The 24,556-nt window shown below is 34.8% G+C and overlaps 1 non-coding gene across 1 annotated transcript; it reads left to right on the forward strand.

Moving 5' to 3' along the window:
* Window positions 1-22,799: 22,799 nt before the first annotated feature.
* Trnak-cuu lies at window positions 22,800-22,872 on the forward strand. The gene has a single exon. It is a non-coding gene; the product is annotated as a tRNA-Lys (tRNA).
* The last annotated feature ends 1,684 nt before the right edge of the window (window positions 22,873-24,556 follow it).

The raw sequence follows: 24,556 nt of genomic DNA on the forward strand, positions 1-24,556 counted from the left end.
TTACTCTGTTTAAGTTGTAAATGGGAAATTATAAACATGTTCATGTATTTCAAAAATAAAACGGTTTCAAAGATAAATTTCCAAAATAACCTGATCTTCCTATAAACAACACCAATGAGAAATCACCTGCAAAACGACAAAAAGTTCTTGATATATATATCAATAAGAAGATCAATGTAGAACAGAGCAAACAAATTTGATTTGGACCTTTTGGATCTCTGTATTGATGAGTTTCATCCATTTTCGTTGGTGGAAGAAAGATCTTTAAAAAAAATTGCGAAGTGGATACCTGGCTAAAAATTACCAACAAGAAAACCTTTATCGAACTCGTTATTACAGGGGGTGTGTATAAAATGCGAAAATGATGTAAGTGTGCAACTTGCTGAAGAAGTGACAACTATGTGCATCACCACGGATCTTTGGACTTCGCGAGTGACGGAAAGTTATATCGCCGTAACAGGACATTACATTACTAAAAACTTTTAATTTAAAACAACTCTTCTTGGATGCTGCCATTTTTCCGGGAATCACACATCAGCCAATATAGTTGAACAAATTGGGGCGTTAATGGATAAGTGGCATTTGAGAAAAAAAATTAACTTCGCGGTGACGGATAACGCTGCAAATCTAGTAAAGGCAATTAAGGATTTAGGATTTAAACACTTTCGATGCTACGCGCATACTTTAAACTTAATTGTTGAAGATGCGTTGAAACCGCTGAAGCTTTTAATAGATAAGGTAAAAACAATCGTTGGCCATTTTAAAAAAAACACCACATCATCCCAGAGGTTCCTCAAGTATCAAAACCAACAAAGTAATCAATTGCCAAAACGGCTTATTCAAGATGTAGAGACGAGGTGGAACTCTACTTTTTACATGGTACGAAGATTTGTTGAGTTGGAGGAAGCAGTACGCTCAACAATAGCACCAGTAAGCAGAGCTGTCAATCCTAAAAACTGAATAATGGGTAACACTTTCGTAGTTGTGCCAAATTTTGCAACCAATTGAAGAGGTAACGAGTAGGATGAGTGGTCAAAATTACCCAGCCAGTAGTTACGTCATCGTGATTACTCGTTGCCTCGAGGAATCCTATAATAAAATTTTGGGAAGAAGTGATCTTCAACAGGTTATAATTGGCGTAGCAGAATCGTTAAAATTAGGTTGTGAGCGGATGTTTTCAAAATCTGGGCTCATTGTGAATCAACGAAGAATGACAACAAAGAAATTAGAAAAACTTATGTTTTTGAATATAAATTTAGATTAAAACCATTTTTAGAATGTAGTTATAGTATTTAAGATTAGTATAGTTTTCCTTTATACCTTTTTTACAAAAAAAATTAATACAATATAACAACATAATAATTCGTAATATAAAAATATTGGGTAATAAAGTAAAAATGCTCACTTGGATTATATTCATTGTAAAGTGTACACTACACATGTATATATTTCTAACGCCTTTGAGCATGCCTTTCTACCTACTGTCCCTGTTTCTTTGCTCTTCTATAATTCTTAGAAACAACTTGCTTTTTTCATTGACAACTTAAATAAATAAAATTTAATACTATAAAACGTGTCTGTTTATACAGGAATCTTAAATGTATGCTTTTGGTCTTTTAAATATTAGGTAAATATTGGGAATTATTTCTTGTTCAATAATATGAAATAATTAAAAAAGAAGTAGAATAAATACGTCTGATAACAATTTATTATACTCCCGTCAGACCTAAACCTCAAAAAATAAAAAAAAGTAGGTAAATCTATTACTTCTTCAAGAAAAGTAACCAAAATAACCTTGAACTAATAACGTTGAAACGTTAACTACTTGATAAACTAAAAAAAAAACGATTTCTTTCGTTGTCGGTGAAAACGTAAACGATCAATTTTTGGAGTTTTAGAATACCTAATTTTGTAATTTATAGTGTGTTTCAAATAACGGAAAATTCGCTTTACTGCTTGCCAATGTTCATTAGTCCAACTATTAAAGAATCGATTTACTTGATTCACCGTGTATGTAATATCTGGACGGCTTATTGTAGCTAAAAACATTAGAGACCCAACAGCTGCAAGATACGGCAATACTTTATTACATTTTAAATCATTATTCGGCATAGATAAATGAGCATTAGGTTCTGCAGGAATTGTTACCGGTGTAGCATCACTCATATTAAATTTCTTAATAAGTTTCACTATGTAAGTCTGCTAGTGGATGGTTATTGTCTCTTCCTGCAAATTTCATTCAATCTCTTTACCAACAAACTTTCTGATTTTGATATTAGAAACAAACATATAACAAATACACATTGGTCAGTTTTTAATTGTTTAAAACTATATTGATTAAGGAAAGTTACGAACTTACGGTTCCAACATCTAGGAGACTGTTTCAGTCCATATAAGCTTCTATTTTACTTACAAACTAAGTCCGGATTCTTTTTATTTTCTTATCTCATAGGCTGTTTCATGTACACACATTCCGTCAAATCACCGTACAAGAAAGCGGTCTTAAGGTTCTTTTCAGCGGCCAAAGCCAAGCAGAATTCGAATAGTCATACCTGCCAACATTTAGCGGTGAATACGAAAATTGGGTCGAATTTCACGACGCTTTTAATTCTTTAGTCCATTCAAACAACAATTTATCGTATACAAAAACAACAAAAATTTTATTACCTCATTTCGTGCTTAAAGGGTGAGGCTGCACAAGCTACTCTATCTCTAAAGGTATCGTCTGAAAATTATATAATAGCATGAAACCAAACGATTTAAAAATAAAAAATTAATAATTCAAAATAATATTAGGAACTTATTTAGCTTAGAACCTATAAAAAAAGATTCACATTTAACATTACAAAGGATGTTAGATGACATTCTAGATTCAAGATTCAACAAGGTTTAAAAAATTTGAGCAAATCAAAATTAAAACTCTTTTAATTTACATAATTAGTTCTAAATTAAGTACTAGTACGCGGTATGAATGGGAATTCTTTAAACCTCTAAACGAATTTCCGACATTTGAGGAATTTTTAGGTTTTCTAGAGAAGAGATGCCATTTTCTGGGATCTACAGAAATTAATAAAAATCAGGAATTGTTTTCAAATTGTAATAATAATGGTAATTTAAACAAACCAGTTAAATTAACTCAGAAAGCATTTATGTCGACATCTAAGCCTGATTGTTTAATGTGTAGGGGTTCACATCCAATCTGTCAATGTGAAATGTTTCTAAAATTAGCTGTAAACGAAAGAATTAATACTGTCAAACGTCTTCACCTTTGTCTCAACTGCTTAAAAGATAATCATTTTGTTACTGACTGCACATCTCGCAATTGTAATTTTGTAACAAAAAACATAGTAATTTACTTCATCTGCAGGTTAACGTGGCAAATCGCAACATTCACCCAAATTCGAATAATATAATTAGTACCAATAAGCGGTCAAATACAACGAGTCAGTTAGAATCCTAATTTAACAGTAATCCTAGTTTAGTAAGTAACGATAATATGAGTAGTCCATCTCAACAATCAAACGAAATTTCTTATTCACATCACATTACTAATGCTAATTTATCTCAAGTATTATTATAAACTGCATGCGTTGAAATTTTAGACATCTACAGAAAACCTTTCATTTGTAGGGCATTATTAGATCCAGGTTCCCAATCGAACTTTATTACTAATAGTTTACGCAATAAATTAGGACTGCGTAAAGGCAAAATAAATCTAAATGTTTGTGGCATAGGTAGTAGCCTGTCAGAGGTCAATTACAAGACAGTAATTCGAATTAAATCATGTGTTAATGAGTATTCAGCAAAAATGTCAGGCTTAGTATTAGATCGTATTACTGATAATTTACCTAATAAGTCATTTAATTTGAACGATTACAATATCTCGTAAAATATTAAGTTAGCAGATCCTTATTGTAATGTAACGCGTCCGATAGATTTATTACTTGGAGCTAGTATTTTCTGGCAACTTTTATGTGTAGGACAACATAACTTAGGAAATCAACAACCTTTATTGCAAAAAAACTTTACTTGGTTGAATCATAGGTGGAACAGTAACCCAGCCAATTCAAGATAATGGTATTTGTTTTAATTACAGTATTAGCTGCTTTACATCAATTGAAAGCGACAATATTAAGTCCACCGAACGATTTTTGGCATGTTGAACAAGGTAGTGAAGTTTCCTTAAAAAAATGTCCCAAGCCGATGAATATTGCGAAACGTATTTTTCTATAACAACGAAAGGTGGTATCCATGATAACTCAACCAAAAATCTTTGATTTATTGTCACTTTTTTCCTCATTTTCAAAACTTCAACGAATTGCAGTATACTGCCGTCGCTTTTTTGGAAATTCTCGCAATAAAAGCAATAGATTTCATGGAAATCTCACCACTACTGAATTATGAACCGCACTACACCTATTAATTAAAAACATTCACAATTCATTTTATTCAAAAGAAATAAAACAGTTAAAGTTGGGAAAATTGTTAGATCACAAGAGCAATTTGCTTTCCTTAACTCCTTTTTTAGACAAAAACCAAATTCTACGCGTTAGAGTCGTATTCTAAATTCACGTTGCAGTTATAATAAAAACCATCCTATTGTTGTTCCTCCGTCTCATTCATTTACGAGACTTCTTCTTAAACACGAGCATAACCGTCTTTTACATTGCGGATTCAATCTACTTTTAATTAGAGATGGTTTTTGGTCAATTGCCGGCAAAAACTTAGCTAAAAAGTTTGTTTGTGATTGTGTAGTGTGTGCTCGTTACAAACCTAAACCCTTTTTACAATATCACGGGTAGCCTACCAAAAGAACGTGTTGAACCTACATTCCCTTTTTTCAATTGCGGGGTCGATTATGCCGGCCCAATATCAATAAAAAATAAAAGGGGGCAGGGGCTCTAGGTTAGATAAATCATATATTTGTGTTATTGTTTGTTTCGCGACAAAAGCGATACATTTAGAGTTAGTTAGCAGTCTCACCACAGAATGCTTTCTCGCCGCTTTTCGTCGCTTTATAGCACGTCGTGGACGGCCCATTAATATCTATTCTGATAATGGTACCACCTTTATAGGAGCTTATAATGAATTAGTTGAGCTAGTTCAATTTCTGAAACATAATGCAAACCAAGAAAAGATTCAAAAATCGTTAAGTAAGGAAGCAATCAATTGGCATTTCATCCCTCCGTCCTCGCTTCATTTTGGAGGTATCTGGGAGGTGGGGGTAAAATCTGTAAAAACTCATTTAACAAAAGTCGCGAAAAACACTAATTTTGTTTTTGAAGAAATAAACACGCTATTGACTTAAATTGAAGCTATTATAAATACCCGCCCTTTATGTCCTTTATCTGTCGATCCTAATGACCTTGATCCTCTCCCACCCTCGCACTTTAGATTTATTAGGTAATTCGAATTTCTTTACGAAGTTAGACCTTAAGAGCGAATACTATCAAATCGGAATTGATTCAGCTGATCGTCATAAAACCGCATTTTCCACTGATAAGGGACATTGGAAAATTTTACGTATGTCATTCGGCTTACGAAATGCTCCCGCATGTTTTGCACGTGTCTTGAATGATGTGCTAAAAGGACTACTTAACAACATTTGTCTGGTCTACCTAGATGATATAATTATCTTAGGGAAAACATTGGATGAGCATGTTCAAAATGTAAAAACTGTATTGCAACGACTTAGGGAAAACAAATTCAAAATTCATTTGGAAAAATCTGAATTCTGCCTCACAGCAATCGAGTATTTAGGACACTTAGTCACTACTAATGGTATCAAACCGAAACCCAAATTAAGTGCTAAAATAAAGAGTATTCCACTGCCAAAAACTCTTAAGCAAATTAAGTCATTTCTAGGCTTATCAGGATATTACAGAAAGTTTATTCGAGATTATGCAAGCATAACAAAACCATTAACCCTTTGTTTAAAAAAGAACGCGAAAATAATACTGTAGTATTGGGAATACATGCAGGTAGTATACAGCCCGGCTTAGAATCTGTTTAGGCTTAGTTTATAGTTTAGTTTTAAAAGTATGTATTTATTTCATAAGTGCGGAGAGGCTCACAACGATGACCGAAACATGGGGTCACTACCTGCGGCGTCAATAAAACGAGTCGGACTTGAGAGGCTAGGGGTGGTTTGTCAGAAACCGTCGTAAGCTAACCTTTTCTTGTATTTGTAATTATTATTCTTTCAATTTCTCACATTTTAAAATAAACTTTGTTATTCTTCAACTTCGTGTTACCTTTCACTCCCATAATATCCCACATTATAGTAAAAGTTTAATCAAAACAGACAAGGTTTGATGGGCTAGTTCAATTTTCCTTCGCTTACCTTCCTCGTTTAAAGGTGATAAGTACCTCAAAAATACATAATTAATTTGTAGTATCATATTAAGTAGTCAGAAGAGTGTGCTCTTCTAGTTGCTAATACTATCAGTAGGAATCGAAAATGATGGTATTTAGATAAACGTTAAACTCTTTAAATTTAAACAAGAGTATTGTGTGATCTGCAATCAGTCCATAACAATTTCTGGTAATTAGTAAGAGAACCACTCTTTCAGGTTTAGTCGTTTCTAGTTAAGTTCTAAATTGATTGACACTGTCTTTACTGAAACGTCATTTTTAGATAAATAACACTAGAGATGAGATGGAAAAGAAGATAAAAGAAAGAAGAAATTGAAAATCTGGAAAAGTTGGTTTGGTGAAGTACCTACATAATCCATGCTAATGACATGACCTTAGGAGCTTTCTGGGGCTTTGCTTTGTTGAAAATTGATACAAGGGTTTGGCTACCTAGTACGACCACTACGTAGACCTAAAGAAGATGGAGTTTTATTCCAGTGGACTTCCTAATTCCAAAATGCTTTTGAAACATTGAAGATTTATATTCTTTGGGGATTCAACATTGACAATATAGGATTTGGCGGTTCACTATCCTATGTTCAAGTCGAAAAGGGAATGGACATCGGAAACTTTAGATTTAGTTAAAACCCTAAAATATTTCCATAAATAGCCGCATAAATGGAATTTCCTCTTAAGAACGGATCACCCGCCCCCTGAAGTGATTATTGCAATTCAAGAAACCGGAAGGATAAATGGTACGCTGGCTACAACTATTACAGGAGTAGGTGTTTGATATCAACCATTACTCAGGTAAACAACGCGGTAACGTAGATGCACTATATCGGAAACTGTCGAAAGGACTGCAAATTGAATCTCCATTCTTCCTGAGAAATCGTGGGAAGGTAATGCATTAATCAGAGACCAGAGTATTACAATAATAAGATNAGAGATATCACGCGAATATTATTGGCCGGATATTAACATTAGCTGTCAAAATTTTGTGGGTAGATGTCATATTTGTCAAGAGGCCAAATACGAAAGACACTCTGTGAGGTATAAATTAATAATTACACCAACAACGCAACAACCTTTTGAAACGGTGCATATAGACACGTTTTCACTAAATAATAAAAAGTACTTAACAGCGATTTACTCGTTTACAAAATATTTTATGCGTGAACCTTTAAATTCCTCAAATTTACCTGATATAGTAGATGCCTACTTCAATTTATTTTCAGGATACAAAGTCCCAAAAAATTATAATCGCAGATAACCAGTTTAACAATCCTTTGTTCAATGATATGTTAAAAATGCATAAAGTGAATTCTCATTTTATCACCGCTGGACATCCAAATAGTAATGGTATAATTGAACGAGCACACGGAACATTAATAGAAATAATAAAGAATTTTACAGCATCCAAAATACTTTTGTCGACATCCTTAGAAAACGCAACAATAATTTATAATAGGACTATACATAGTCAAACGGGTTATAAGCTAATTGTTAAAACCTTTGATAGTAATTTTTATAATGAATACACAAGTGAGGTTTATGATAGAATTAAACGTTTGTATGAGGTAGTTAACTCGTTAACATCCCAATTGAATAGTAATTAATGCACATAGTGTATCATTGTCTTTCTTTCGACGGGACAGCAGCTCATGTTTTTGGGGCCAGTTGAATTTCGACATTAGAAATAAAAGTATTTTTAAAAAGTAAGTTCGGCGGCGGAAAACATTAACTGGCGCAGTCGGTAGGATTTTCAAAGACTTTTTCGGTGTTGTGCATGTGCGTTTGTGTGCACGTGGAAGAAATCCCGAAATCACTAGCACCCCGAAAAACGAGAAGATCGACGAACCAACGAAGGTTCTTTCGACCGACCAAAACAACAAAGGGACTGGAACCGAAGGAGGTCTTCCAACCCATCGAGGCTCTGAGAAGCAACCACCTTAACCCCCTGCAAAACACACAACAAAGGATCAGGAACCGCAGGAAGCCTTCCAACTCAACGAGCTCTAAGAAGTAACTATCTCAAGCCCCTGCAAGCAACGCAACTTCAAAGTAAGTGAATCAATTGTTGTTTGTCTTTTGAAAGGTGAAAAGTGCATCGAATTACCACGAAGAAACTAATGTAATAGTAGTTAGATTTAAGAAGTTTACAAGTCTGTAGAAATTTTAAATTTAGAAGATTTAAACAATCAATTAATTCAATTAGGTTAAGTGACGTTTCTAACACAAACGAAATAATAATGCCGAGGTATCAAAACCAACAAAGTAATCAATTGCCAAAACGGCTTATTCAAGATGTAGAGACGAGGTGGAACTCTACTTTTTACATGGTACGAAGATTTGTTGAGTTGGAGGAAGCAGTACGCTCAACAATAGCACCAGTAAGCAGAGCTGTCAATCCTAAAAAATGAATAATGNTAATAGTTATTAATATTGTAATTGTACGTTTTGGGGACTAACTGGACGATGGTGGGGGAAGCGGGAAAATTCTTCGAAACGATATGAACTACTTACATACCTATACAAATTTGTACGAAGCATTTAGTGAGTGAATCAGACTCGCATTTCGCCGGTTCTTTTAATGCTATACACTTCATCATCATGATAAGATCGTCAGTCCTAAGACTGTTTGGACACGCCCCTCCACTCTTTCCTATTCGGAGTTAATTCGCATTTTCATAAAACTAGAAAATCCCGCGTCCTTAACAGTAATCTAATCTAGGTCTATCTCTACTTCTCTTAACCTCTGTTTCTGCTTGTAATATCTCATTGACTAGACCTTTACGCCTAAGAAGGTGTTCTAGCAACCTATCTCGCCTATTTGTTAATATATTCTTTCTAATACCTCTTCATTTCTAACCTTCCTTATCCACGTTATCCTCATTCGCCATATAACACCATATTTCGAACGCTTTTAAACTTTTCTTTTCCGCCGCGCCCACTGTCCGTGTTTCGCACCCGTACAACGCCGCGTTCCAAATATACACCTTTAACAATCCTTTTCGAAATTCTAAATTAACCGTTCGCGAGCATAGAAGTGACTTCTTTCTATTGAAGGCGACCCGACCTTGCGCTATCCTCTGCTTTATATCCCTACTACTCATTCCGTCCTGACTTATTTGACTTAGATTCCTAAAATCAGCCATCTCTTCTAATGTTTCGTCTCTAACTCCTCTTTGCTAGATTCTAATACTGCTATATAATCTTTTACCCCTTTATATCTATCTCTGAAGTTATCACATATTTAATCCTTTTCGATATTACGAACGTCACCTACATATAGTGTAAAGAGTCCTTGACGTTTTTGTGTTCACATAATCGATCCTCTATCTACCCTAGATAACGTTCTCGTACCTATGTTCGATTTACATAATTATACTACGTCCCATAGTAATTTTTACCTGATATAAAGTTAAGTTTTAAAAGCTTTTATTAATTACTGGTCGTATTTTTATATTAAAACGTTCACTTGCTATTGTTTCTCTGGTCTCATTAATTACTAAATAGACTATAAGACCATGAAACTGCAGTGCACTTAAAGTTCCTGTCTTTATATCGGTGAACTAGGTGAACTAGGAACACTAACTCGCTCCGATATCCAATTAGATAATGCACTTTGCGTTTTACGCGACTTCTTCATGTTTTATTAAAAAATTAATTCTTGGAATACAGCAAGTAACACATTGTAGATACACGTCTAAGGTAACTACTACAAAGATAAATCACTAACACCGCTTTATTAAACGATGACGGTGCTTTTAGAAACACTATAATACGATGAGTAAAGGAGCATGTTTATTGAAACTAAAAAAAACTAGAGGTAGGAGTAGAAACTTTATGGGCTTTGTTTAACGTAATATGAAGGCCCAAGCCGTAAAAGCGGCCATAATAAGTTTTGCTCGGCAGTTCGTTGCGCAGGAAACTAGTACGCATCCAATTTGTTGCTTAAGCAACATTTTGCATGCGATTGACAAGTGACAAACTTAAACTGATGCGCAATTGTTCATGGCGCAGCGGACTATTTTAAAACATGCAAGACATGCACACTTACCTGACGGAGGACTATAAACGGAAGGTGGTAGTAACCGTATCTAAAAAGAGAGGCGCGGATAGGTGTGAGACATTTAGAACAATTAGCTTAACTTTCCATGCGTCAAAAATCTTAACTAGTATTGTACAGAGGAGGATGGAAAAAAGGGATAAAGAACTATTAGAGGAAGATCAATTTGGGTTTAGAAGAAATAGAGGAACGCGGGAGGCCATTCTAGCTTTACGGGTAACAATAGAGAAAATAATAGAAATAGGAAAGAGAGCGTACACAGGATTTGTAGATTTAGAATTAGAAATTTAGTAATGAATTACAAAGATAGAAGAGTGATAGGTANTTTTCAATAGACTGCAAGAGTTTGCATCAGTTGGAAAATCATTCTGCAATTAACCACACAATTTATTTAAATTAATTAATAAATAATTGGTAGCAAATACGAATTACTTTTATATTTAATATGTACTAGATGCATATATACAAGAGCAGATTTACTTAATGGCTTTTTGGGCTTCAGCCTAAGCCCCAGCCTCCATTGACAACAACACACCATATTGCGAATAAAATATATCAAACATCTAAAATTAAAAAAAATCCGATCGTAAGGTTGGCAGTCCTGCGATCAATCGACCCATGTGCGCGTATATTCGAATGGAACGGGGAATTCCCCGTCGCTTGTTTTCGGTAAAAGTATTTTATCGAGTGTAAGTCTGTTTCGGGGAACTTCCCACCGCTTATCGCTAGACGCAATTTTGTTTTCTTTTTTGGTCATATTTTTTCCTACATCATTACAGACAACAGTTTTTTAGTACAATGATAATTAGTTAGTGTAATTAAGTAGGCCCAAAATTGTATTAGTCCAGGGTCCCACAAATTCATGATCCACCTCTGTTCGCACCCCAAAAAGAGAAAAGGAACCTTTATAGGATCACCCCTGTCTCTTTGTATGTCTGCCTGTCAAGACCCTTTTTCACAGGAACACGTAGAGGTGTCAAGTTAAAATTAATATCAAACACTCAAGTTTGAAATCCCTTGGAGCTGTAAAAAAATCAAACTTCTAAGTCATCGCAATCAAAAGATACGACCGTTTATGCCGCATATTTTGACCCTCGCAAGGGAATCAAACCCTACAGGGTTCTTGCCGTTGACCCAAAATCATGTTTGACAAGAAGCAATAACTGACAGCACAAGTAAAGGGAAAAATCCGAAAACTCTAAATTTGTAGTTATATGACAAAAAAATATTATTATCAATAGTTATTAATATTGTAATTGTACGTTTTGGGGACTAACTGGACGATGGTGGGGCGATATGAACTACTTACATACCTATACAAATTTGTACGAAGCACTTAGTGAGTAAATCAGACTCGCACTTCGCCGGTTCTTTTAATGCTCCACACTTCATCATCATCATCATAAGATCGTCAGTCCTAAGACTGTTTGGACACGCACCTCCACTCTTTCCTATCCGGAGTTAATTCGCATTGCCCTAAAACTAGAAAATCCTGCGTCCTTAACAGTAATCTAATCTAGGTCTATCTCTACTCCTCTTAATCTCTGTTTCTGCTTTTAATATGTCTTTGAATAGACCTTTACGCCTAAGAAGGTGCCCTAGCAACCTGTCTCGCCTGTTTGTTCACATATTCTTTCTATTACCTCTTCATTTGCAACCTTCATTATCCCCGGGATCCTTATCATTTGCCAGTAACACCACATTTCGAACGCTTCTAACCTTTTCTTTTCCGCCGCGCCCACTGTCCGTGTTTCGCACCCGTACAACGCCGCGCTCCAAACATACACCTTTAACAACCTTTTTCGAATTTCTAAATTAACCGTTCGCGAGCATAGANATTGAAGGCGACCCGACCTTGCGCTATCCTCTGCTTTATATCCCTACTACTCATTCCGTCCTGACTTATTTGACTTAGATTCCTAAAATCAGCCATCTCTTCTAATGTTTCGTCTCTAACTCCTCTTTGCTAGATTCTAATACTGCTATATAATCTTTTACCCCTTTATATCTATCTCTGAAGTTATCACATATTTAATCCTTTTCGATATTACGAACGTCACCTACATATAGTGTAAAGAGTCCTTGACGTTTTTGTGTTCACATAATCGATCCTCTATCTACCCTAGATAACGTTCTCGTACCTATGTTCGATTTACATAATTATACTACGTCCCATAGTAATTTTTACCTGATCTTAATATAAAGTTAAGTTTTAAAAGCTTTTATTAATTACTGGTCGTATTTTTATATTAAAACGTTCACTTGCTATTGTTTCTCTGGTCTCATTAATTACTAAATAGACTATAAGACCATGAAACTGCAGTGCACTTAAAGTTCCTGTCTTTATATCGGTGAACTAGGTGAACTAGGAACACTAACTCGCTCCGATATCCAATTAGATAATGCACTTTGCGTTTTACGCGACTTCTTCATGTTTTATTAAAAAATTAATTCTTGGAATACAGCAAGTAACACATTGTAGATACACGTCTAAGGTAACTACTACAAAGATAAATCACTAACACCGCTTTATTAAACGATGACGGTGCTTTTAGAAACACTATAATACGATGAGTAAAGGAGCATGTTTATTGAAACTAAAAAAAACTAGAGGTAGGAGTAGAAACTTTATGGGCTTTGTTTAACGTAATATGAAGGCCCAAGCCGTAAAAGCGGCCATAATAAGTTTTGCTCGGCAGTTCGTTGCGCAGGAAACTAGTACGCATCCAATTTGTTGCTTAAGCAACATTTTGCTTGCGATTGACAAATGACAAACTTAAACTGATGCGCAATTGTTCATGGCGCAGCGGACTATTTAAAATATGCAGGACATGCACATTTACGAGACGGAGAACTGTAAACGAAACGCGGTAGCAACCGTACCTAAAAAGAGAGGCGCCATTAGGTGCGAGATATTTCGAACAATTAGCTTAACTTTCCATGCGTCAAAAATCTTAACTAGAATTGTACAGAGGAGGATGGAAAAAAGGGATAAAGAACTATTAGGGGAAGATCAATTTGGGTTTAGAAGAAATGGAGGAACGCGGGAGGCTATTCTAGCTTTACGGGTAACAATAGAGAAAATAATAGAAATAGGAAAGAGAGCGTACACAGGATTTGTAGATTTAGAATTAGAAATTTAGTAATGAATTACAAAGATAGAAGAGTTATAGGTACTTAGTCTGTATAAAAACCAGGCAATTACAGAGTTGGAGCAGCAACCTAGAGAAGTAAATATTAGGAAGGAAGTCAGACAAGGATGCACACTGTCACCGCTACTTTTTAATCTATACATCGAAGACACGATCAACGTTATTAAAGACAGTACAACTGTAGGGATAGATATAGAGGGGCAAAAGATTATTATGTTTAGATTTACAGATGGTATATCAGTATTAGCATCCGGCAAGGAGGAGTTAGAGCTAGCTTTAAATAAAATGGAAGCGGTACTGACAAAACAGTATTGTATGAAAATAAATAAAAGTAAAACAAAAATACTGGTATGCAGGGGAATAAAAGGTAGGGAACGAACGAATATAAAGATAGGAGACGAAAAATTCGAGGAAGTGGCTGATTGTCATTAAAATAATTCGAACTATAGTAGGTGATATACTTGGTTTTTTCAATCGTTCAACATCCAACATTTCGCCTAATATTTGTTTCTTTTTCAATGAAATTGTAAAATCCATAAGTAGCGACTAATGAAGTTGCTTTTATTATTATGATTTTTTAAGTAGTGTTTTTGAAGGTATTATAATACCTACAGAAGGCAAAAATCGTTCCAATCTACGTTTAATGTTCGACACATATGTTTTATTTAATAACATGTTGACTCTACAATATTCGGTGGAGGAACCTGACACTGTTTTTGCTGTTACTTTTGATGGCAATTGTGTAGTTCCGATAATATTTTTCAAAATGTTGTGTTGAGGTGAATGAGTATGCGCTAATATTTCGTTGTGCAACAGCTGGTTGGCATTTTTTATTATTTTTTTATTTTTTTGGGAAATCGAAGAGTGTAGTTGATTAATTAAAATTTTTGGATCAGGCAGTTTTAAACCTGTCAATTGGTTTTGCTTATTTTAAAAAAATGTAAAATTGCTTAGTTGGGGCGGAAGGGAAAGGCGATGTTTTCATGGATATATGGAGGAAACCGATTCGGCCATTTGTAGGATAATTATTTGTGAAGAAACATGAATCGCAGTTCTTAGTTTCTAAAAATTTGCCTTTTCTACATTTTGTTAGAAAATCATTCGTGTTTCTCAAGTCAGATAAGTTAGGACGGAAGGAGTAGTAGAGATATAAAGCAGAGGATTAATTTAGAAATTCGAAAAAGATTATTAAAGCTATATTTGTAGGATAATTATTTGTGAAGAAACATGAATCGCAGTTCTTAGTTTCTAAAAATTTGCCTTTTCTACATTTTGATAAAAAATCATTCGTATTTCCCAAGTCAGATAAGTCAGGACGGAAGGAGTAGTAGAGATATAAAGCAGAGGATAAGCATAGGGTCGATTCGACTTCAATAAAAATAAGTAACTTCTAAGCTCGCAAACGATTAATTTAGAAATTTGAAAAAGATTGCTAAAGGCGTATGTTTGGAGCTCAACGCTGTATAGGTGTGAAACATGGACACTGGGCGCGCCGGAAAAGAAAATGTTGGAAGCCTTCGAAATGTGGTGTTACAGGCGAATGATGAGGATACCGTGGATAGAGAAGGTTAGAAATGGAGTGGTAATTATAAAGAATAGGAGAACAGAGGACTGTATGAAAGTCAATAAGAAATAGGCGAGACAGATTAGTAGGACACCTTCTCAGGCATAAAGGTCTAGTCAGAGACATATTAGAGGCAGAAACGGGAGTTAGGAGGGGTAGAGGTAGACCTAGATTAGATTACTGTTCGCAAATNGGTGATATACTTGGTTTTTTCAATCGTACAACATCCAACATTTCGCCCAATAATTGTTTCTTTTTCAATGAAATTGTAAAATCCATAAGTAGCGACTAATGAAGTTGCTTTTATTATTATGATTTTTTAAGTAGTGTTTTTGAAGGTATTATAATACCTACAGAAGGCAAAAATCGTTCCAATCTACGTTTAATGTTCGACACATATGTTTTATTTAATAACATGTTGACTCTACAATATTCGGTGGAGGAACCTGACACTGTTTTTGCTGTTACTTTTGATGGCAATTGTGTAGTTCCGATAATATTTTTCAAAATGTTGTGTTGAGGTGAATGAGTATGCGCTAATATTTCGTTGTGCAACAGCTGGTTCACATTTTTTATTATTTTTTTATTTTTTTGGGAAATCGAAGTGTAGTTGATTAATTAAAATTTTTGGATCAGGCAGTTTTAAACCTGTCAATTGGTTTTGCTTATTTTAAAAAAATGTAAAATTGCTTAGTTGGGGCGGAAGGGAAAGGCGATGTTTTCATGGATATATGGAGGAAACCGATTCGGCCATTTGTAGGATAATTATTTGTGAAGAAACATGAATCGCAGTTCTTAGTTTCTAAAAATTTGCCTTTTCTACATTTTGTTAGAAAATCATTCGTGTTTCTCAAGTCAGATAAGTTAGGACGGAAGGAGTAGTAGAGATATAAAGCAGAGGATTAATTTAGAAATTCGAAAAAGATTATTAAAGCTATATCTATGTTCAGAGCGCGGAGCTGTACGGGTGCGAAACGTGGATAGTGGGCGCGCCGGAAAAGAAAAGGTTAGAAGCGTTCGAAATGTGGTGTTATAGGCGGATGTTGAGGATACCGTGGATAGAGAAGGTTAGAAATGGAGTGGTAATTATAAAGAATAGGAGAACAGAGGACACTATGGAAGTCAATAAAAAATAGGCGAGATAGGTTGGTAGGACACCTTCTCAGGCATGAAGGTCTAGTCAGAGACATATTAGAGGCAGAAACGGGAGTTAGGAGGGGTAGAGGTAGACCTAGATTAGATTACTNGGATTAATGATTTAACTCTAAATTTCATTATCCAAAGATTATCTCTACGTATCCCTACACATGATACTTGTCCATTGCTGTCGCTAAATTCACATTTATTTTTGTAAGAATGATAAGTGAAATTTCTATCCGTCATTGCTCCCACTGAAAACAAGTTATGGCTAAGTTCCGGAACATAGAGAACATTATTTATGGTTCTGTCATACCAGTGACCTTTAACGAAAGCTTGTATTTCAATAACACCCTTACTGATTGCAGGGATTAGTTTATTATTTGCTATTCTTACGTACATAGGTTTACTCAAAGGTTCTAGTTTTATAAACCAGTCCTTCTCACTTGTCATATGCATACTTGCACCTGAGTCACATATCCATTCCTTTTTCTCTACGTTGGTATTTGATAAAAATAAAGACGTAATTTCACAAATATATGCAGAACTTGATGCAGAATTTGTTTCACTATTTGCTTCATTATTTCTGAAATCTGCTTTCCTTTTTCTACACTCTCGTATCCAGTGACCCTTCTTTTTACAATAGTTACAGTTGCTGTTTTTCTTTAATTCATTTATGTTTCTCTTTTTCTTACCCCTATCTTCTAATTTACTTTGCAATGCTTCAACTTGCAAAGCAAGACGAGACACTTCGGAATCGTCACTTGTCATTCTAACCTCTTCCTTAAGTAACCTTGCTGCTAAATTTTCAAACGTTTGTTGATCACTCGAAACAGAATCCCACGCGGTACGAAAGCCATTATATCTCGCTGGTAGACTGCTAATTGTTTTAGAACAAATTGCACTTGTACTTATATTTTCTTTTACATCTTTTAGTTGTCTAACTAACAGTTCAATTGATGAAATATGATCAGCTATTTTTGCATTTTCAGCCATTTTATATTCATAAAATTTCTGCCAAAGTAATTCTTTAGAAACCTCTGTTTTTTGTTCATGTATTGCAATTAATCTTGACCACATTTGAGCTGCAGTTTCACAATTTATTAAATGTTGCATTTGATCTTGATTTATAGTTGACAACAAAATTACTTGGGCTCTAGAATTGTTTGTTTCCCATGTTTTCCATGCTGTCGTAGTATCATCTGTCGGTTCCTGTTCTGTTCCATTGACAATCGATAATAGTTTCTCTGCCTTAAATAGAATTGTAATGCTAAATTTCCACAGTTGAAAATTGCTCCCATCAAACTTAGGAATGTTTCCAGAATCAAATCTTATCATCGCATTTGCCATTATTGTTTCTTTAATACGACTTGAACGTAATTCAAACTTCACACTTCGCGATATATGTCCTATTTTTCCACTTCACGACTCGAACGTGTAAGGATTTTTAAGAAAACAACGAAAAATAAACGACCGGCTTTCTTCAAAAAACGTGTCCTGGGCCCATAACCTATTAGAACGTTTATTTAGAACTTGTACAAGTGCGCTCTTTACAACCATAGACAAGACTGAAAAATTAAAATACTACCACTGATAAATGACAGGAACTTAACATCAACTATATTGCCAACTTAAAATACCGCAAATAATAAAACTTAACTACTACCAACATCATCTCAACACTTACGTCTCTCAGTTACACCGATATGTTCAATGTTCAGTTAATTTTTAACAGCTGCTTTGCTTGCTCGTGTTTTGGCTCGCCATCGATTTTTGCCTATTCCAAAAAAAATCAAAATTTGTGTGAAAAACATGCACTCCGAATGTTGTCTGCAACATATGATGAAGCTACCTTGGACTGAAGTACAAAACGTACAAAACATTCTCAGAGGGCCGGGAAGATGTGAACGACAAACACGGTCCCTTACAACCGAGTACATCAACATTAATGAAGTGAAAAAAATAGTAATGGCGATATATCACTGTCAGAGAAGTTGAGGATCTAAACATATCGATTGGTAGCTGCCATTCGATTTTATCAATGATTTGGGTATGAGACGGACCGCGAAATTCGTACCAAAATTGTTCAATTTCGATCAAAAGCAGCATCGAATTAACATTGCTAAGGAACTGTTGGACTCTATCTAGAGAGTAATAACTGATGACGAATCATGGGTTTATGATTATGACGTGGAAACCAAAGCTCAATCATCCCAAAGCGCGCCAAGTTAGGTCGAATGTAGTTTTGCTTACAGTTTTCTTCGATTGCAGGGGTGTGGTACATCATGAATTCTTACCACGGTCAATAAGGAATATTACTTGCAAGTTATGCGCAATTTACGCGAAGCGCAATCCTCCAAAAACACACGGATTTGTAGAAGAACAAAAATTGGCTTTTGTCCTATGATAACGACCCTGCTTGTGTGCGAATTTTTGGCCAAAAACAACACACTAATAATGCCTCAGCCACCTCATTCTCCAGATCTGGCACCCTATGACCTTTTGTTGTTCCTGAAACTGAAGAGGCTCATGAAAAGACGCTACGCTATGATTGTGGTTATAAAGACGGCATTGATGGAGGGGCTGAACAAGATAAAAAAAATGGTTTTTTGAAGTGCTCCGAGGATTGGAAAAAAAAGTGTATTATATTTTGGTGGGGACGAAAAAACAAAAATTTTTGAACAGCCCTCGTATGTATCTACATTTTGGTCGTCGATTTTTATAAGCAGGTTGATTTGCCCCCTTTTTATGTAGATTTATACGTGATTTGAACCGAATGTTGCATCATGATCGGGACTGGAATTGAATTAATATGTTTCTCCCTCTACAAACGATTTTCATCTGGTGAATAATTTCAACGTTTTATAAAACCCAGATTTAAACCGTTCATTATACGACATCATTCCGGTTCTACCTATGCCATTTATCACTTTTATCCTTCACTCAATATAAACGGATGTGACACGTGACTCTGCATCTGTCTGCAGAAATAATAATTTTTGATGCTTTTTGTGTTCATGTTCAAAGGTATTAGGAACCCTTTTTGTTCCCGAACAATGCAAATTATCGCTGATCTACTTGCGTCATATTTCCGCGTTTAATTAACCTATCAAAAGAAGTGTTTTTGAAATTTAATGGACATTTATATATAGACACGTTTTGTGTTAACTGCCGTGTTTAATATTTTAATTTGAGTTTTCTTAAATAATTATTAACCGCTATAATTATTATAACTAGCTATATGATTTTTCTGAAACTGAAAGAAAAATATTTTAAGTATTTATTTTTTCGCTCAACTAGTAGTTTTGAGTTGGTTTTATTTTTAAAATTTATATTTAACTGCATTAGTAAACGTATGGTAACAATTTCCGAAATGGAAAACGAACGTTGAAATAAACTTTTGAATTTTCGCGATTAAAAACGCGATAACTTCATAAGTATTATTTATAATATATCGAGAACGATCATCTGTTGCCATGATAGTGATATAAATTTTTCAGTATTCTTATTTTTAGACCCTCTATCACCTCCTTTAGGGGTTACTGAATTTCGAAAACGAACATACGACAAATTCGTATTTTCCATTTAAATAACAAATAAAATATTTGAAGCATGATTTCTAAGAAGCGATAATGGATCTGAAAATGCATTTTTAAACGAAATTTGATGCATTACTAAGAATATACTCTATATATATCCTTACACAGAGTTAGTTTTTATTTCGAAGAAATCACACTAACTGCTTTCCTCAAAAATTCTTTTAGATTTTATGAACACTATGATTTCTATTAGGTCATCATATTGATTTTATGGTAAAGTATTTCTTAAAATGAAAAAGTTACAGTATTGATTCAGACTTCTAAAATGTCACTAGTTATTCTCATCGTTATAGGTGACCATGAATCAATCTCTTCCATAAATATATTACTTAATAATATAAAATATAAATGGATTCTATGATCACCGTGTGCAATATTCAGATAGTTAGGGGATTTGAGGCAATTAGTTGTTATACGGTTCTGGTCTTCTACTTTGGGATTACGGATATTGTAATATATTCAAATATGAATAAATAATGAATTAAGTAAGTTTCGGATTTTTTTAAGGGAAAATAATATAATTGAACATGTTTATACGATGACACACCTCGTGGAAGACCCCAACAAATGCCACACCTTTGCCGTGCCCGTGGCCTACACTTCAATATTCTTCAATATTTACTTTGTAGAATACGAACTGATATTGACCCACATTCTAGTGTGAACGAAAAACTACGGAAAAGCGATTTAAAAAAAAAATAATGGGCACATAAATTTATATAAGTAAATTTTTACTTGCTATAAAAATAATAGTATGTATATGCATAGCTAGTAAGATATAGCGACTTTTATGGTCGAATGTAGACCTTGATGATATAAAAAGCTTTTGTTTTATTGCAGATGCAAGACTTATGAAATTCTGAAACTACTCAAAGTTTAAGTAAAATAAGTAATGATGAGGTTGTATCTACCGCATCCACAAAAAAGATGGTAATAACTTAAAAAATGTGAAATCCTTTATATCGATTGGAAAATTGATTTACAATTAGTGCAAAGCATTTAGTAGGTATTAGTATTTCGAATATTAAATAATAGCAAAAACAGCTTTGTGAACCAAATGTATATCCAACCGTTTTAATATAATGTTGAGTATTAACCGTTTTAAATATTAGGAAGCAAGTCGAAGTTTCTGCAGTGGTTGTCTGCGTATTCTATATGAGCATGTAACGTCTATAATGGCCATCCACGATACAACGGCTGGCCAGCTGTATTCGCATTCCTGTAGGATCGATAGTTGAATTCCGCGACCAAGAATTTTCATTTCCCATATCTTATTGAATGTTTGCAATGTGGCGTCTGCGTACCTTTGGGAAATTATGGTTCTACATTATTGTTTGACCGATTGTCAAATAAATAGAAATTACTTTAACTTTAGTACAGAGAAAGGACCTCAGAGGAAAGAAAATTTGAAATAGAATGGATGAAAGTATTATGCTTTCACGAAAGACAAATAAAACCTAAAGAAAATGTTGTTGTAATGATAAGTCTAATTTATAATTTGTGAGATCTTAAATAAAATAGATATATCTGTATGTATCTACAATTTTTGTAGTTTAGGGATGCGATTAAGCGTAATATGCCTCGAGTCAATCTGATAGCTTTTGTCATAGTTGTCGTGAAGTGACTTTTGCGAAACAAAAATGTAACGTTATGGACAAAAACGGGAGAAGACTGGTTCACATTGGTTCCTAGCGTAGAGCGAGTACGCTTCCTTCGCGAATTCCATGAAAAGATATTCAGGAATCCAACTGAGACAGTTGTTGTCGACTTGATGGGACCCTATCCGAAAGCAGCCCGTGGTAAAAGACTTATTTTTCAGTCTTTGGATCGAGGCGCTTCCCCGTTACTTCTGGAACTACTGTTATTGTCCGTCTAGTGAAATATGAGGCGCTCTACCAGTTTGGGTTTCGTCGTGCTGTATTTACTGTTAACAGTAAACAGTTTTCCAGCAGACTTTGGGATCTTCTTGAACAAGATGGAAGACACACCACTAGACTACCGCAATATCCAAGGGCAAATTCAGACGAAAGGCGGAATCAGGAAATTAAAGTTGACCTTCGTACCTGTCTACAACAAGGCGACTATAGGATCTGGGAGCAACATTAAGTTTAAGTCCAGTTTGACCTGCGCGGTCAAACCAAAGCGGGAAACAACTTCGACTCGGAGAATGAAGCAATACATTAGAATACCATCAACAACAGATCGTTGTCGACCAGGAATAACCTCGAAGATATCAGCTCCATCAGTTGGTGTGCTGTAAGGAACGCCATCATTCATATATGCTCCTAAAGGATACCATGCTGGGTTCGATTCTGCTTGGTCTGGACCACATCCTGTGGAAGATCATCGGCGGAAATACGTATTAGGTCCAAAAGGAGAGAAGCAAAGAAGTCAAGGTTTACCACACTGACGTCTATACTGCACTACCATCCTTGATGGAATACATTTTGCTCAAAGGAGAGGCAATTTATCATGTACCGCCACAATCAGTATGTTGCCAAAATTTATTTCCCGAATGTGAATGTACATTTGAACTTCAGCGACCAGTCTATATCAAGGATTAATAATAATCACTTATTGTTTTTGGATATTTTACTGCTAAAATCTTTTCATACTAATGTTTGGATAGTTGGACAGAAAGCTATATACGTAAACTGCGCAAATATAAGGCATTCCTACTGCTGATTTGTTTTCTCATGGGATATTCAAACAATATAGTATATCTAATTTATGTAGATATAGTATGAGAGCCAAAGCGAAATATGTAGCTGTATTTCTGTTACATCATTAAATTACGCTGAATATGTAGGCAACGTTTGAATGAAACCACTCCACCGTTAAGTTACAACGTTACAACTGTGCTATTTTTATCAAAAGCAGAAATTTCGGCATATAATTCAGTTCAAATTTTCGGTTTAAAAGCCCGGCTAGCTCAGTCGGTAGAGCATGAGACTCTTAATCTCAGGGTCGTGGGTTCGAGCCCCACGTTGGGCGCATATCTTTTTACGAGCCTTTATTACCAAACAGGTCCATAATAAGGACAAGAATGTCAAGGTCTAAAGGATATTGCAGGAGTCTAGGATCTACTTTCTACTAGTGTTGAAATTGGGATGATACAGATCATTCTGTTATTATTTTTGGACACAACAGTACCTACGAACAAAAATTTATCAAGTGACATAGACAGTGGCATAGCGTGGATTTCTGCCACCCTGGGCGAAGTCCAAATTTTCCACCCTTGTAAAATCTTTTATTTAAATTGGTCGGGATTGTAGTGAAAAGATGTACGAATAACTTATATGTATTTTTAATTTAACCCTCAAAGAGATAAGTAGCGTTTATTATTAGCGAAAGTGGAAAATGTATGAGCTTATTTACAAACAGCTTTCCGTACATACTTAAATAGATACACACATAGGTACGTAGGGTACTATTTATATTTGATTGAAATCGAAGACTTTCACGATTAGTCAGTGTACCGTGATATTCACACGGCCAACTTCCCAATACAAAACAATAAATAAATATTTTTCAAAAAATCTATAATATTGATTTTTCGAATCCATTAACAAGACTGGGAAGTTAATAAATTTTAGCAGTTGCTCCATATGAAGCCGCTGCATGGGTAAAAGTTGAGTTGTTTGGGTCAAATGAAATCTTGTGCTCTTTTTCAAGATTTGTAAATTTTAACAAAATAGTTGATTTCAATTCAAAATGTGTTAATATACTTAGGAAAATTAAGCATGAGCATTTGCAAAGGTTTCGTATTACTTACTTCATTTGCATGGGTAGATACATAAATCAGAATAGTAAGAGGATTTTGAGGATTTCTCAGGATTTATAATGAATTGTTAAGATTTTGGTTCTTTAAATAGACTATATCAGTATTTTTGTTGATCCCTTTGAAATGAGTTTCAATAACTCAAGATTCTGTAAAATTTTACAAGACCATAATATTATGTAGTGCTAAATATAAAAGAATATAAAGTGTCTTGTTTATAATATACATATAGGCGAAATCTATAGTTCACCAAACGACTCATGTTTCGGTTTTTGGTATGTTTTTCTGCGGTTGTTAGGATTTTAGCTTTTATAATCGCAGGTACTCTACGACGTACATTTTTGTACTATGGGAGCTTACACTATAATAACGGCCTTCGTCCCTATCATAAAGTGAACTGTTAAGGCCTGACCATTCGACCTTCAGTTTATATCTATAAATATCTATATAAATAAAAATGAATGAAAATTTTTTTTAAATATTCCTTGAAGTCCTAGGAAGGTCCTTATGAAGAGAAAAATTAGAAAAATTGCCCAGAAATACGTAAAAACCTCACTTTTCTTTTCCCATACAAACCACATCTGTCATCTGTTGTCAAACATTTGACATCAATCAAAACATTTTGCTGCTCCCACATTAGCGCCGCCCGGGGCCCACGGTCCCCTTGACCCCTTCGCCTCCACGCTACGCCACTGCACAGAGGTGTAATTTGTGTACAGTTCCCAGAAAGGCAAATAAGAGTACGTCTGCATTTTCACAAATAAATTTTGCAATCTACTTTAAATAAACGTATTTGCATAATGCCTACATACGTATGTTATATTTTGGTTTGGTTAAGCGAGTGTGTGTCAATTATAAATATGTTTGTCGAGATTCCACTTGGGAGTTTCAACGGAG

Source organism: Agrilus planipennis, unplaced genomic scaffold (genome assembly GCF_000699045.2).
Source record: "Agrilus planipennis isolate EAB-ADULT unplaced genomic scaffold, Apla_2.0 scaffold36, whole genome shotgun sequence".
NCBI classification, from domain to species: Eukaryota; Metazoa; Arthropoda; class Insecta; order Coleoptera; family Buprestidae; genus Agrilus; species Agrilus planipennis.